At 37.2% G+C, this 14215-nt stretch overlaps 1 protein-coding gene across 8 annotated transcripts in view; it reads right to left on the reverse strand.

Annotated features, from left to right (window-relative positions):
- The window catches only part of LRRC4C (leucine rich repeat containing 4C), a 502291-nt gene that overhangs the window by 41323 nt on the left and 446753 nt on the right, over positions 1-14215 (reverse strand). For 6 of the 8 annotated variants that reach the window (XR_010721885.1, XM_066187873.1, XM_066187872.1 and 3 more), the window contains one exon: positions 11518-11650. The exons of 1 other annotated variant lie outside the window; for it this stretch is intronic. The gene's annotated coding sequence lies outside the window, so the exon portion shown is untranslated. Of the gene's footprint in view, positions 1-9501; positions 11083-11517; positions 11651-14215 lie in introns of those variants that run through there. One more of the 8 variants, XR_010721884.1, reaches the window with a different exon arrangement.

Consider the following 14215-nt stretch of genomic DNA (forward strand, 5'->3'; position numbering starts at 1 on the left):
CCAAATATAGAATTCCTGACAAGTCACAGTCCTAACAGTGAAACAGGAGCCAGCTCTTCCCATAGCAACACAGGTTTGGGACATTTTTATGAAACACATATCTCTGTCAGTAAAACAGAGTGTAAAGACAGCTAAGAGCAAAAACTAGGTAAAAAGACACCATCTTTATGTCATCACTTGTCCTGAGGTTCCATCCAATCGGATCTCATGTCCTTGGCTTCTACCTTCTTGTGCCTGGCGAACTCAAACTGCTTAACAAGTTCTATGTATGCATGGTTTCACATTCCTGCCACAAATCTCCTAGTAGTACCAATACTCCACGTTCCATCTCTCCTGATGGTTTTCCAAAGGAGCAGGGGCATAAGAGAAGAGCAGATGACACATTTTATTCACAGAAAGGTGACATCTGAGACCAAGTAGGGCACTAGATTAGTACTGTTTTCTCTGACTGTGAGTCATAAATCCCTTGGAGGTCACACAAAGGTTAAAAAAGAGAGCTATCAGTGAGCAACAGCTCAGTCCCTGCAGGGCTGTGAAATAAGAGACACTATTATTACTTACTTCAATTTTTAAACTTCCCAGAAAACTCAAATTACCTTTAATTGCTGGAAACAGTTCAGCTCCTCCAAAATGAAGAAGTCAATAAGTGCAGTTGTTTTTCACTCCCCTGTCCTGGAGGGACTTGTTAATACTGATTTGTGAAGATCAAGGCAAACCAGATGAGTGGAGAGGGTCTTTAACTTTCAGAAAGTTAGCTAAATGTAATCAATAAAGTGAAAGATTTGAGGAGAGACGGCAAGGGAAAAGACCATTGTTCCGCAGCCATTTCTCTTGGCAACTGTCTTTCTCTGGCAGATCCTGCCTCCTGTGTCCCCAGCCAGGTTTCCATCCCCTGAACATGCATTTGGTTGTGCTGGTACAATCCCACTCACTGCAGAGATTTTCAGGAAGGCAGGTTATAACTCTCAGGTTAATAACAAGCCTTCCCGTAAAGGCAGAATACTTTTCAAATTGATCTTTCTATTTCATCGTGCAACTCCATTAACAGTCATTGGGGCAAACAACAAGGACAGAATAAACTTTAGCAAAATGTACTAGTCTATCAGGATGGAGTGAAAATAGAGCTGGAGGACACAAGGACAAGGACTAATTACTAACCAGAACACCAGTCTGGAAGACAGAATGACAGAGGGTGTATGGAAACCACTGTACTTATCTGGAGTAGAGAAGGACAGGGTGAGTCAGCGACATAAGAAATTAAAAAAAAAAAAAATCATCATTTTAATGCAGATGAAATCAATGAGACAATGGAAGAATTGTTTCCAAGAAGAATTGTTTTCAGTGGTTTCCATGAGGCCTTTAAAGGAACTAAACATGATGAGGCTCCTGAAGATTGCAAGGATAGAACTACAAGACAAAGTGAATACAGAAACATTGATTAAATGCAGAGTAAGAGTACATCAAAGGAGACCAAAAACATCTCTTCAGAGTTGCAGTAGGAAAAAATTGGAAAGCTAATCATATTTCCTTTTAGCTTACATAAACAATACCAAGTTAAACCAAATGTCATATTATAAATGCATACCTCTTTATTTTGGAGAGAAACTGATAGAGTGTAAAACATGCAAATAGCAGAACAAGTCAGGGCATTTGAAGTATTTAGTCCTTGATATCCTTTTTTTTTTTGTACTACCTACTGTCAGAGGAAAAAAAAAAATCAGGTCTAGGGAAGAACCCTCCTTTCTCAGATGAACTGCTGAGCTCAATTCAATAGTCTGCTTCCTCTCTGTGTGCAGATCTCCAGCTGTTTATACTGGGAGTTCTGAGCATGCCCTGAAATAGTTTTAAACTCCTAATAATAACAGGGAAAATTGTATTATATCTAAAACACAAGCAATATGATTTAACTAAAAAAACCCGCAAATAATCAAAAAAAATCCCTTCAATTGCAAAGACAAGCATTAAAAAAAATATCCCAAAATGTCTTTACAGTTCCTTTTTCAAGTAATCCTCTGCAATAAATGAGGCAAGGTCTGAATGGATGGTGAACGTAAAGGAAGGAATGATTAAAACATGATCACGGACTTGAGAATAATATCATAATATTTATACTGATGTATGCAGTATAACCATTCTTTCCCTCCCACATTTTACTAGAAATATAAAGGATTTTCTACCACAGCAATTTTTACTTATGTACTACATTCCTTTTGAAGAGGGGAAACAAAGAAGGTGAAGTATGGCAAATTTCTGGTTCAGAAAAGGAAGAAAGTAAAAAGTAGGGCTGTTAATGGATTGCACATGCACACACGTATGGGACTAACACAGCAAAAAATAGTAAAAAAAAATTAATAAAATAAAGCTAAGAAGTTCCAAATTAACTTACCATTAATAACTTTTACAAACATCATAAATTTAGTTTCATTTTAATGCTCAAAATAACTAAAAAAGCTATATATAGAGAAGGGTAAGGATCAACATAGCTGCCTACATATCCAGTTCAATATAATTCCTTACATGCATTAAATTCATAGTCATGACTAGGGAATATGGAGCCTTTTCAAGTGAAGAACATAATGTATAATAATGAGACTGAATTTGTCCTTTTCATCTGCAGGGCACTGGAGATAATAACTGTGATGTCTTTGAAATGACAGTGTGGCAGGTATGGTTTTAGGCACCATATGTCAATGGCTCTGAAACTTCCCCCTGAACTGACATAATTTTTTTTTTCCAAATAAATCTTAACTATTGAAGCAAAATCACAGCTCTTCTGCATTCTAAATTAGCCCATCCTAAATTTCATTTCACTTGCTTACAACACTTCTGAAGTTTATGTTTTCTCTGTCGAAATATGGAAATCATCAAAATCCATACATACAATTAAATCAACACTCAGGAATCTTCTGGCCAAGCTAGCATGAAAGCAAAAGAACCAAAAATTCAAGTGTGTATATATCTTCATGTACCTGGATGGACAGACAATGTATTATAAAGCTAAAGCTCTAAAATTCCACTTGGATGTCAGAGTGCCTTTCCATCGTGAAGAGGTTCCAGATCAGGCTATGTTTACCATAGTCCATTTTGTTCTGAAAATGTTCATTTTTTTCTCTTGTTTGTTCTCTCATGACTTCAGAGACAAAAGTAGCAAATCCCTGGAAAACATGCTGAAATCTATATTCTTCATTATAATAACAAAATTTTCTCATCTGAGTGATCCCTAAGTTAGTTTTCACAAGTTCTTGGATTATATCACTAATTTGAAAATAGAGTGATTAATAATGTGATATCCTATGAGAACCTAGATTACTTTTTTTAAGGATGTCAGTTCTAAGTTTGATAGAACAAAGTCTCCTTGTTATTTCATTCTGTTGACAGCATTGTTTAGTTTTAACTCCAAAATTCTCACCGAATTCCACATTAGACTCTACTATAGAACATTCTCTGTTCACACTTGGCTCAGGAATATATGAAAGTTTGGCAAGTAAGATAAGCAATGTCTAATATTCCATATCCATAAATGAAGGAAGCTGAAGAACACATTTAGTGAAGTGGAACAGGAGATGCATGCCAATAAGTTCAAGCAAAGCACTCCTAAACAGAAGATTAGCTTCATATTTCTCACACATATGATTAAACCCCATGAAAATCTGATTTCTCTTTTCACCTTATAAAATCTTATTCATGCTGTTTTTTTTAATCAAGCAAAAATAGAAAATAAAAAGATAAAAAATACATCTATTGTGAATGGCTGTACATCTTGTTTATTCAGATTTTCTTATTAGGTTTCAGCTGTAATTTGAATCTCATCAGCCTGTTACACTGGGACAGTGGAAAGGTCATCAGAAACACATTTCTGGTGGCATTCTGTCTGAACAGAATCATTAGGAGGAAAAAAGCCTGTGAGTGTCACAGAAGAAAATAGCAACAAAACCATACATCAAAAACATGGAGTTAAGAAAGGATGCAAACCATCATATGATCTTGATCTACTGCTCAAGAGATTCATGAGCTAGTACTCTCTGATCACCTGGCTGACATAGCAGGGGCACAGCCACGGTGTCATTGCTTTGCACAAATACCTAAACCCAGCACACATTTTCTACTCTTTTTCTGCTAATCAGGTAAATAAGAAGTCTGATGTAAGCAAGTGAATGATCATTGATTTCACTCTGCAACCATCCAGGATGCACAAAGTTTATATGCAGCTTGAATTTGTTATTGCTAACATAGATCAATCCATTTCAGTTGCAAGCCTCATTTTTCACTTTTTTTTCTTTTTGGACTGTGCCCTTTTTTAAAAATTTTTTTGAGACTAAAAATTTCATTTTTAAATTATCAGCAATTCAATATCAAATGATAATTTCTACTTATAGAGTCCTTCTTCTTCATACTGGTAATTTTAAATTTAACTTTTAGCTGCAGTAAAGGAATGGTGGCTCCCAGATTTGTCACTAGTGGATATCTGCCAACATTAATTATTACTATTGAACTCAGCAGCTAGTTGCAGTGCTTAATATATACTTAGAAGAGATCAGGAGAGAAGAAATAGGAAGATCTCTTGCTAATAACTCAAAACATAGTGGACTGCGTGGTGCCAAATCTTTAGTATTCTTAGCAAAACTAAATAGGGATGCTTATGCAACTGAACAGTATTTTCTAGTTTAGCTAATAATCCGTTGCTATAAAAAAGTGCTACTTTATTTTTGAGGCAATGTATGGGACTGGAGACAGGACCATCCTTGCCTCTATGCAATGTCCATAACTATGACAACTTTTCTCTGTTTAGACATGTTAAGGTAAGTTTCAATTGTACTATCTCAGATCCTCAAAGAGCTATGAAGATATGCAATAACAAATTCTAATAGACTAAGTGGAGCTTTCTGTGTGGAAAATAGCCCAGATTCCCAGATCAAAGACAGTATAGAAGAGCTTCTACCCCCCAACTTTCTTAATGCTATATCTCTGTCTTTGTAAAACTGGAATAACAGAAGTTGCAAAGATAAATTACCTACTCATTTTCACTTATACTGCCTCTAAACATGAAATTTTGCTATAGAATCAGTATTCAGAGAAGTTGAGTACATCTGTGCTGCTTGGTTATTAAATAAATTACCCCGTGTGCTGTCATTTTTGTTCTGATGTAGTGTGTTTTTCTGTTTTCATCAGAGGCTCATTGTGTACAGAGTGTTACTTCATGTATCTAAAGGAGTGAATGACTCTGAAGTTAATTACTCTTGTATTCAACCGACTAAAAAAGTTTTAAAAGAAATAGAAGTCAGTAGCTATAAATCAAGAGGATTAAATACATTGCTTCCCTCATTGCAGCATCTGAATGATATAGACCTCTCTTTTATTTTGTGCTTAAATAGCTCTTTTCATAAAACACCAAAGGTACTGCCATAACATAACAATGTTATAAAACTATTAGAAATAATACTTTGACAAAGTATAGTAATCGACTTGGCCAATATAAAGCAGTGCTGTAATATATTAGAAATATATTCACAGTTTAGTTCTGTTAGCTGCTATGTTCCATGTATAAAATCAGTCTTGTTTGTACTGCTCATTTGCTTTATATAAAAAGTGCAGGGATTACCCTCAAATTAGGTTTTGGGTTTTTCTAAGTAAATTCAAATATCTGTACGACTGAAATGAACAATGTCTTACTGGATTAAAGAAATTCTTCAGCCTACAGAGGCACAGAATACCCAGGTCTGCCTGGTGATGAGGGCTTCCTCTTTGCCATCTGCTTCTAAGCAGGAGGAACAAGAACTGCTCTGCCAGAGGGAATTCCTTCCGAAAGGCTGATACTTGGCATTCACAGTTCCCATAACGATGCCTAACAGAGCAGTAGGAAGTGCTCTCAGCATTCATGTCTCGAGGTGCAGCTCCCTTTCCACTGCATACATATTCTTCTGACCTTTTACCCCCAGCCATGCTGACAGCCCTACTGTCTTGCTGTGATGCATCTTGCTCCCCAACACAAGACAGGCTTACATAGAAAAATGCTATACCTAGCAAAATCTAAGATTAAGGCTTTAAGTAAAGCAAGCAAACAGAGCATTGTGAGATAAAAATAAACCCCAAAACCCATCATAAAACATAAATCTATGCTTACAAGTATGCTTCATTCATATCCCTCATGCACAATTCTTCCAATGTGCTCTTGCTCAAAGGCTATATAGACATGAATTCTGTTTCTTCCCCTCACTTTATGAGGGGAACAGAAAGAACAACTTCCATCTCCAGATATTTTGGTATGGATTTGAATGTCCTGGGAAGTTCTAGCTGCCGTCAGATATCTTGAGTATGTAAGGTGTATTAATTTGTTTTGTTAATAGTCACATTGCCTAATCCAGACTGTTCAATCTTCAGTTCTTCAATCTTTCAGATTTAAAAAACTTCATGATAAATATTACATCAGACAATGGATATGAACAAAAGACATTATGCATCTGACTTCTGGTGTGTTAACAATTTCTCACAGAGATCTCACCTTCTGCAGCAGATGCAAATGTCACCTCAATAAAAAGTGATCTACTTGATGTCTTTGAGAGTAAATTCTTTCCTTCCCCTTCGCACTGCTTTAGTATGTTCTCTTTTGAAAGAAAAAGTTGAAAATAATTTGGAGCTGATTTTTTATTATTTATCAATTTTTTGTTCCCAAATCAACAACTAAAATTTTCCAAATCCCCAATATGTCAAGAGAATAAAGGAAAAAGAATTTCTATTCGGTATTTAGATCAACTCTTCACATCCAGTTTTATTCTACTGTAGTCAAAGCAAAATTTCCACTAAAGGAAGTGCTAAAAATTGCAGGACATAATTCTGGAACAGTACAGGAAGCACAATATTCAGAGGAAGGTACCTGAACATCCGGTCTTACAAAGAGTTAATACCACAAACTGTTCTCCTCCAGCATCAGATGACAAGTTTTCTGCCACCTACCACAACAGAACTTGAGAAATCAAATAGGAAATCATAATTTATCAAACAAAGAGGAAAATAATTGGGAAGAAATTTAATAATAACAGATAAAAAAATAATGGGAAAAAAAAAAGGCGGATGAACAAAGTTCAACCCTACAGAGATGAGGAAAAGAAAGAAGTAAATTGGGAGACCGAATCATTTGCATTCTGAAACACTAAGGGGGACAGCTTTTCAATCATTTTTTAATGAAAGAAGAATTTCACACAGTAAGTTTAAACAAAAAGAATATGAAGCATAAGAAATGCATTATAAACAGTGTTATCAGCTGTGAAGGGAGCAGTTTAAATGGCATTCAGTAATGCAGGTGAAGGCTGTCCAGTAGCTCACCTCTTTCATATTTGATTTCTCAGATCATTTCAGAGATCCAATGGTCTATCTTTGTCATATCACAGTCTTTAGTTCTTTTGTGAAATATTGAAAGAATTGCTGCTGTCTTGTCCTGTCTCTATTTGACTCTTAAGGGTTATTGACTTTGGTTCTAAGGGTTCTTTCTTCTAAGATAAAACCTGCGAGATCTCTTGGTGCTGTATTGCCTGCTAGCAAGGGCCACTGCCAGTTTTGCATGTTCATGCTGTGTGACTGTAGTCTTATTAATCTCCAGCTGTGTAGAGCTAGTTTTGGCCACACAGACATGCAAGAGACAAGCTTTGTTCTAAACATGGCTATGGGATTTGTTAGGGTAAAAGAACTTCTGTTTTGATTTGATTATCTCATTTCTTCTGTTTCAAACTCTGGGGCATGCTTCATTTTCAAATGGAGATTTTCATTATGTTTAAGAACATAATTAATTCTGAAGCTGTATACACTTCACTTAATTTGAAAAGTTTGGACTTTTCCATAAATCATGGAAGACAACTGGTTTCTCAGCAGTGACAAAACAGGAATCAAAACCAAACCCTGCATTGACTACTATGACTTTACTATAAATACCCTCAAAGGGGAACAGTGATTGAAAATTCAGAACCATTCATCTTGAAATGTATCGAAAGAAAATATTGATCAAACGGACCAGCAAAATGCAGCCACTTGTAAACTGACCAGCCAAAGAAACACTCAGAAAGAGCTCCATTTGCTAGGACAATGTGAATCATTTGTCATTCACACTAGAAGCAGAACCTGGTCAGAAATCAAGGATATGTACTTAGTACTGATATCAGATCAATATCACTAGAGTCCAATGAAGATGAAAGCCTCTTACTGAAAATACAAATTACCTTTTGCCATCAAGATTTCAAGTTATATTAAAACAGCACTCTTATCTTCCCATACCTTCCGTCAAAATGGCATTTCAAGAACAGTTCACATGAAACACAATTTAAGCAGAGAGTCAGAGATTGAAACATCAATCCATTAGGCTTCCTGTTTCTCAGGAAGTCTTAAGAATGGAGAAGTTCAAACTTCACTTAATATGTTGCAGATGAAGATATCATAATGTCATCCCCTCTAATTTCAATTTCTTTCCATATTTTTCTTTCCAAGTGTAAAGCCTGAAATCCAAATGATTCTCTATGGCATTTAGGTTGGATTCATAGCACCATAGAATATCTAAAGTTGAAAGGATCGTCAAGTGCAACTCCCTGTTTCTCACAGGACTGCCTAAAACTAAATTGTGTGATAAATAGCATCATCCATATGTTCTTTGAACATGAGCCATGAACCCTTCCCTGGGGATGCCTGTGTCAGTGACCAACCATCCACAGAGTGAGGAATGTCCAATCTGAAGTTCCCCCAGTGCAGCTTTATTCCATTTCCTTATGTCTTGTTGCTGGTCACTAGAGAGAGAAGATCTGCACCTTCCCCTTTGCTGTCCCCTGAGGAAGTTCCAGACTGCAATGGGGTCACCCCAATCTTCTTCAAGCTGAGCAAACCAAGTGACCTTAGGTGCTCCTCATAAGTCTTGTTCTCAAGACTTTTTACCATGTTGGTTGCCTGTGGACACAGTCTAATAGGTGGGTGTACTTCTTTTGAGGTCCCCAAAACTGCATTCAGTACTCAAAGTGGGGCTGCAGTGCATAACAATATAGTGATAAAAATCTCTCTCCAACCAGCAATGCTGTGCCAGATGTACCCCAGGACACAGGAGGCTCTTTTGGTTATCGGGGCACTGCATTCAATTTGCCACTGACCCAGTTCCCCAGATCTCATTCTGCAGGGCTTTCCAGACTCTTCCTCACATTTGTATGTACAACCACACTGATCTGTCCCCACTGGAGAATCCTGCTCTTGCTCTTGTGACTCAAATTGCAGAAGTTTGTGGAGAACTGTTGCCTGTGGGATGGACTCACAATGGAGAAGTTTATAGAGAACCATCTCCCTTGGGAGGGACCCCATGCTGGAGCAGGGGAAGGACTCCTTTGCAGTGGCAGAAACAACCCGGGATTAACTGACCACAACCCCCCTTCCCTGTCTCCCTGCACTGCTGGATGGGGGCAGGTAGAGCTGGGAATGAGGGAGAGATGGGGGGAGGGTGTTTTTAAGACTTTTTTGCCTCTTGTCATCCTGCTCTGATTCTGTTAGTAATAAGATCAACTACTATCCCCAGTCTGAGTCTGTTTTGCCCATAATGGTATTTGGGGAGTGTCCTTATCTCAACTGATTAAATGTTCTTTATATTTTCTCTCTCCTATTCAGGTGTGGAGGGGATTGACAGAGCAGCTTTGATGGGTGCCTGGTATCTGGCCAGGGTCAGCCCCACTACACTGCTCATGCTGTGTATGTTAGCATAAAGGCATTTCAAACGTGCTCAGGTGCACTCAGCACACCACTGAGCATTCTGAAGGACCTTCTAGCACACCATCCCACAAACACTGGCACGTTACCCCCAGGCTTTTCTCTAGTGAGCCTGGTTTTATCCCTTTCCCTCTTCAAATCTAATTTAAAGCTCTTTTAATGACACCTTTCCCTTAAAGGAAAAGATCCTTTTTCCCCTTTGAGAAGGGATTGTAACTAAAGCATCAACAAAGGAACATTATGGAAGTTCCATGAGAGTCTGCCCACATTGCAGGTAATAAAATGCAATCAAGGAGACACCTGAAACACAGTGAGGGACTGACACTGGGTCCTCTGGATGTGAGACCAGTTCCAACCATTAGCAAGCTACTCCTGTCTTTGTTTACAGTAAAGTACCTAAGACAAATTGGTGCCATTTTTTTGTAAAGATTACTGGGCCCTCACTAAAAAAGCTACATAAACTCCCTTCTACTAGATAATAGAAAACCAAATTAGGTCTGGAGAAGCTAGTTTGAATTGATTAGCAACAAGTGTGACCGGAAGATTGTTGAAAAGCAGATCATAAGCTGAAAACTATAACCAGATGTATAAATGCAGGAGGCAAGGCCTCCCTTTCCTGTATCAAACATTTCTTCTGTCACAAATTTGTGAATTGTAGCAGTGGATTCTCTGAACTGTTTTAATGAATGAATGACAGGGAGCTGGAGGGAGCTCATCAGCAACAAAAAGGAAGGTATTTTCCAGACACATTTGAATGCCTAACCATTCAATCAGCCAAAACATCGATACTGAGCAAAGAAAAAACATTTCCCTATTAAATTATATTTTATGTTTTTTCAGTGTCTCATGAGATGTGGGAATAGATACTTACAAAAACTTTTGCATCAAAAATCCCATTTTATTTTCTACCAGTGTGATTTTCCATTGTTATTTTTCTTGCACTCTGCATACATTAAGGCACATTAATAAAGAAAAGAAGCATGGCAGCCTGTCAGACATTTCAAAACGTACCATGGGAAATGATTGGTTTGGGATGAGTGAACAAAATCTGTTTGTTCAGCAAACTTAATTTTAGCTGAGAACCAAGAAATTAGTGTATAGCATGGACATATGATAAGTTAACTGGGCTCAAAAATACACCTATAGCAGGGCTTTCGGGACAGCAGAAATTGTTTTGGTGCTTCATGGCTCAATTCTACCTTTTAACATGAAGGAGGAAGCATCACAGTTACTCTGAGGAATGAGAGACTTTTAGTTTGCACATTCTCTTGGACTTCTGAAATGCTATGAACAAAACATCCATAGTTAAGGCTTCAGGGTAGGAAGAGAGTCTCCACAAACACAGTAGCTAAGGTGAGACTGAAAAAAACCAACAAAAAAGATTATGTACTTATGTACTTTACAAAAGTAAATTCAACTAGTAGTTCTCCCTGTGAAAGAACATTTTACTCTCCTAAATTGTTATAAGACGTTTAGGTTGGCATATTCAGGGTTTTAATTCCTATAAGGAATTTCTTGGAAAGTTACCATAAATTTGTGATTTGTATTCTCTAACAGGAAAACAAGAAAACCCCTGTAAGACACAGCATCCAAATTCTCTCTCACACATGGATGGGAATTGAAACTCAGCACAGTTTAAGAAGCTCTGGAAAGATATTCAGGAGATGGTGTATGAACAGTCAGACAACAACAAAGGTTTGTGCTCCCCTTCCCTACCAGTGTTCTGCCATGCAATCCAGCATATCCATGGAGCCTGAAAACTGACTTGCATACCAATATCCTAATAGGAATTACCTTTTCAGTAGGTTTACCGTCTCGGGAGGTGATGTTTCTCCTTGTTTCCCAAACCACCCCTGGACCTTCTCATCCTACTAGCCCACTGGAGACTGTTCCACAGAGCTGCCTGGACCCCCCCACAGCATCCACCCTGTGGAAGAAACACAGATGGAGAAACTGTGATACAGAAATTGAATCTTCTCTAGTCATAAATTGATGGCATTGAGAGAGAATAACTCAGGTAGAATAAACCATGATCTAGAGCTGTCATACACAATCTGAGAAGGGAGGGGAGTTGTAGGATTACAGTGCCCCCTCAATGTATGTGGGTATGCCAGAACTGCTGAAGGCACACTTAATTTCAAAAAAGACTTTTAAGGCACAAATATAAACAGATATTTCAAAGGCAGCAATTAGTCAATAATGTGATCACCTAATCTTGCAGATGACAACCTTGCCTTGCCTGTTAGAAATGCCAGTATTTTCTACACTTAGCAGTAATAGGAAGGGGGTGGTTATTTCTGCATTTCTGTAAGGAGTAGCTTCATCATACACCACATGGGGCAAGGTGCTAGAAATTAGGCCTTTTCCTGTCATTAGTGACGTTGAAACATTCCTGTGTACACCTCTTGAGGGCAAGGCATTCCTTCCAGCATTGGAAACTTTCTTCCTCTAGAGTTTAATGTGCACACCATAGTAAAAATTAAAATTGAAAAAAAGATTTTTAAAAAATTAATTTGATAAATATTTTACAAGTTATAGTTTCTATATACTGCATCAAATTTCTGCAGTAGTAATAAGCAAAGATTAGAAATCATAATCATGCATAAAATTTCATAGCTTTAAAACACAGAGAGGTATGAGATATAAAACAGGTCTTTTATATAAAATCTTTTAAAAACGTGGTTCATTTGCTAAAGGAAAATAAATTCTACTGTCTCTTGTTTATGACAAAAGACAATTGAGTAAATTATGACTTCAGATAACCCATAAGTCACTGATTCTGTTTTTCAAAGACCTGCCTGCTTTCTCTTCCTTTGGCCTTGGCTGCCTAGCAACCCCCACAGAGCTTTCTTAGTCTATACTAATTCTGGAGAGTTTTCATTTATATATTTATTTATGAGGATGTCTATAAGGAGAATACAGAAACAAAGAGCTGTTTGTTCCTTCCTTCTAACAGTGGATTCCAAACATGTAATGTCTGCCTAAGTGAAGGACACAGTGCTCGGTTTTGCAGAGAGGTACCTGCATCCTTGATTTTGCTTGGGAACTAAGAAAATCTCAGTTTCTGTTAAACAAAAGATTAGTCTCCGTAGGAAGCTACTGATGTAATAGGCACTGGTATTTCTTGCCCTCCCTGTTGGTTTGATTCATTGATAAGTTTTTTCCCTGTGAAATCCTAGGTGCTTCTGGAAGGTTACAGTGCTCATGCAGCCTGCAGCTCTTACTTATCGTGAGGAGAGTTTGTGCTACTGCTCTGGGTCACCAACTGTTCCAGTATCAACCAAGCTCTAGAGGGAAATGGAGATTAAAGCTGATCTGTTGTGTTTGAGACTCAAAGAAGGACAATCTGAAAGGTTTGGATGCGACTGCTTGTTAGCTTGAAACAGGATATGGATTGTCTTTCCCAGAGCCAGCCATCAGGTTTTCGTGGAAAAGACTATTTCCTCAGGGTCTTTTTTTGTTGGTTTGTTTTCATTTTTGGTTTTCATTTTTGGTTTTGTTTTTGTTTTTTTGTCATTATAAGTGTAAAATTGAGGACATCACAGAAAGTATCCCTATGCTACATTAAGAAAATACTTATTCTCTTGCCAGTTCTATACAACCCGTGCTTTGCAAATACTTTATGTCCTTATCAACACAGCAATCTCCTCTAACTAAAAAGAAGGGGGGAAAATAAAAAAGAGAGAGGAAGAGATGGTCAAATATGTGCTCTGAAGAGCTTAACAAGCTCTCTCAAATGATGTGGTAAAGAAATGCCACGTATTCATAGCCTGCAGTCACATGATGAAGATATGGGATTTGTGTCTTACTATTTCCAACCCTGAACTCAGATGGAAGAACTTGCATTTACTTCTGGATCAAACTGAAGCCTGAAACTCAACAAATCAATATGTCTTAAGATATCTCAATATGCCTTAATCACTTAATTTAATTTTTTTCTGATTAAGGTGACCTTTAGTTATGCTTTGTCCTTAAAGGATGTGCAGTGGATCTGTGACAGAACATAAATCTGAAACCAGAACTTCTAACTTCCACTGAATTTCTTACCAACAGGGCTACATACCTAAAGATTAGGTTGTAGTAATACTGTAGGATTATGGAAGATTTTTTAAATATTGGTATTTTCAAATACTTATGTATCAGTTAAAATTTACTCCCAATTCAATAGTAGGAAAAGAATATATTTTTAAAATCTCCTCAATTTTGTAACAGGCAATAAAAATATATATTGGGTGGCATATCAACATCCAATAAAATAAAATAAGAGCAACAACATGAATTATAGGAATTATTCAAAAACAACTTGCTGGTTAAAAAAGTGACATTTTGTAGAGAAACTTCTGAATAATGAAAATACTCATAGAAATTAAAATGGTCAAAATTATTCAATAAACAGGAGGAAGAAAGTTACTGGAAGTAAACAAAGATCTGGGATTTCTTTTTTCTATTTGTAGGCTAACTATAAACAATTTTCTTAGTTCCTTTCCCTCTG

The sequence above is a fragment of the Chamaea fasciata genome, unplaced genomic scaffold (genome assembly GCF_029207755.1).
Source record: "Chamaea fasciata isolate MVZ Bird 193981 ecotype frontalis unplaced genomic scaffold, bChaFas1.0.hap1 SCAF_7, whole genome shotgun sequence".
Taxonomy (NCBI): domain Eukaryota; kingdom Metazoa; phylum Chordata; class Aves; order Passeriformes; family Sylviidae; genus Chamaea; species Chamaea fasciata.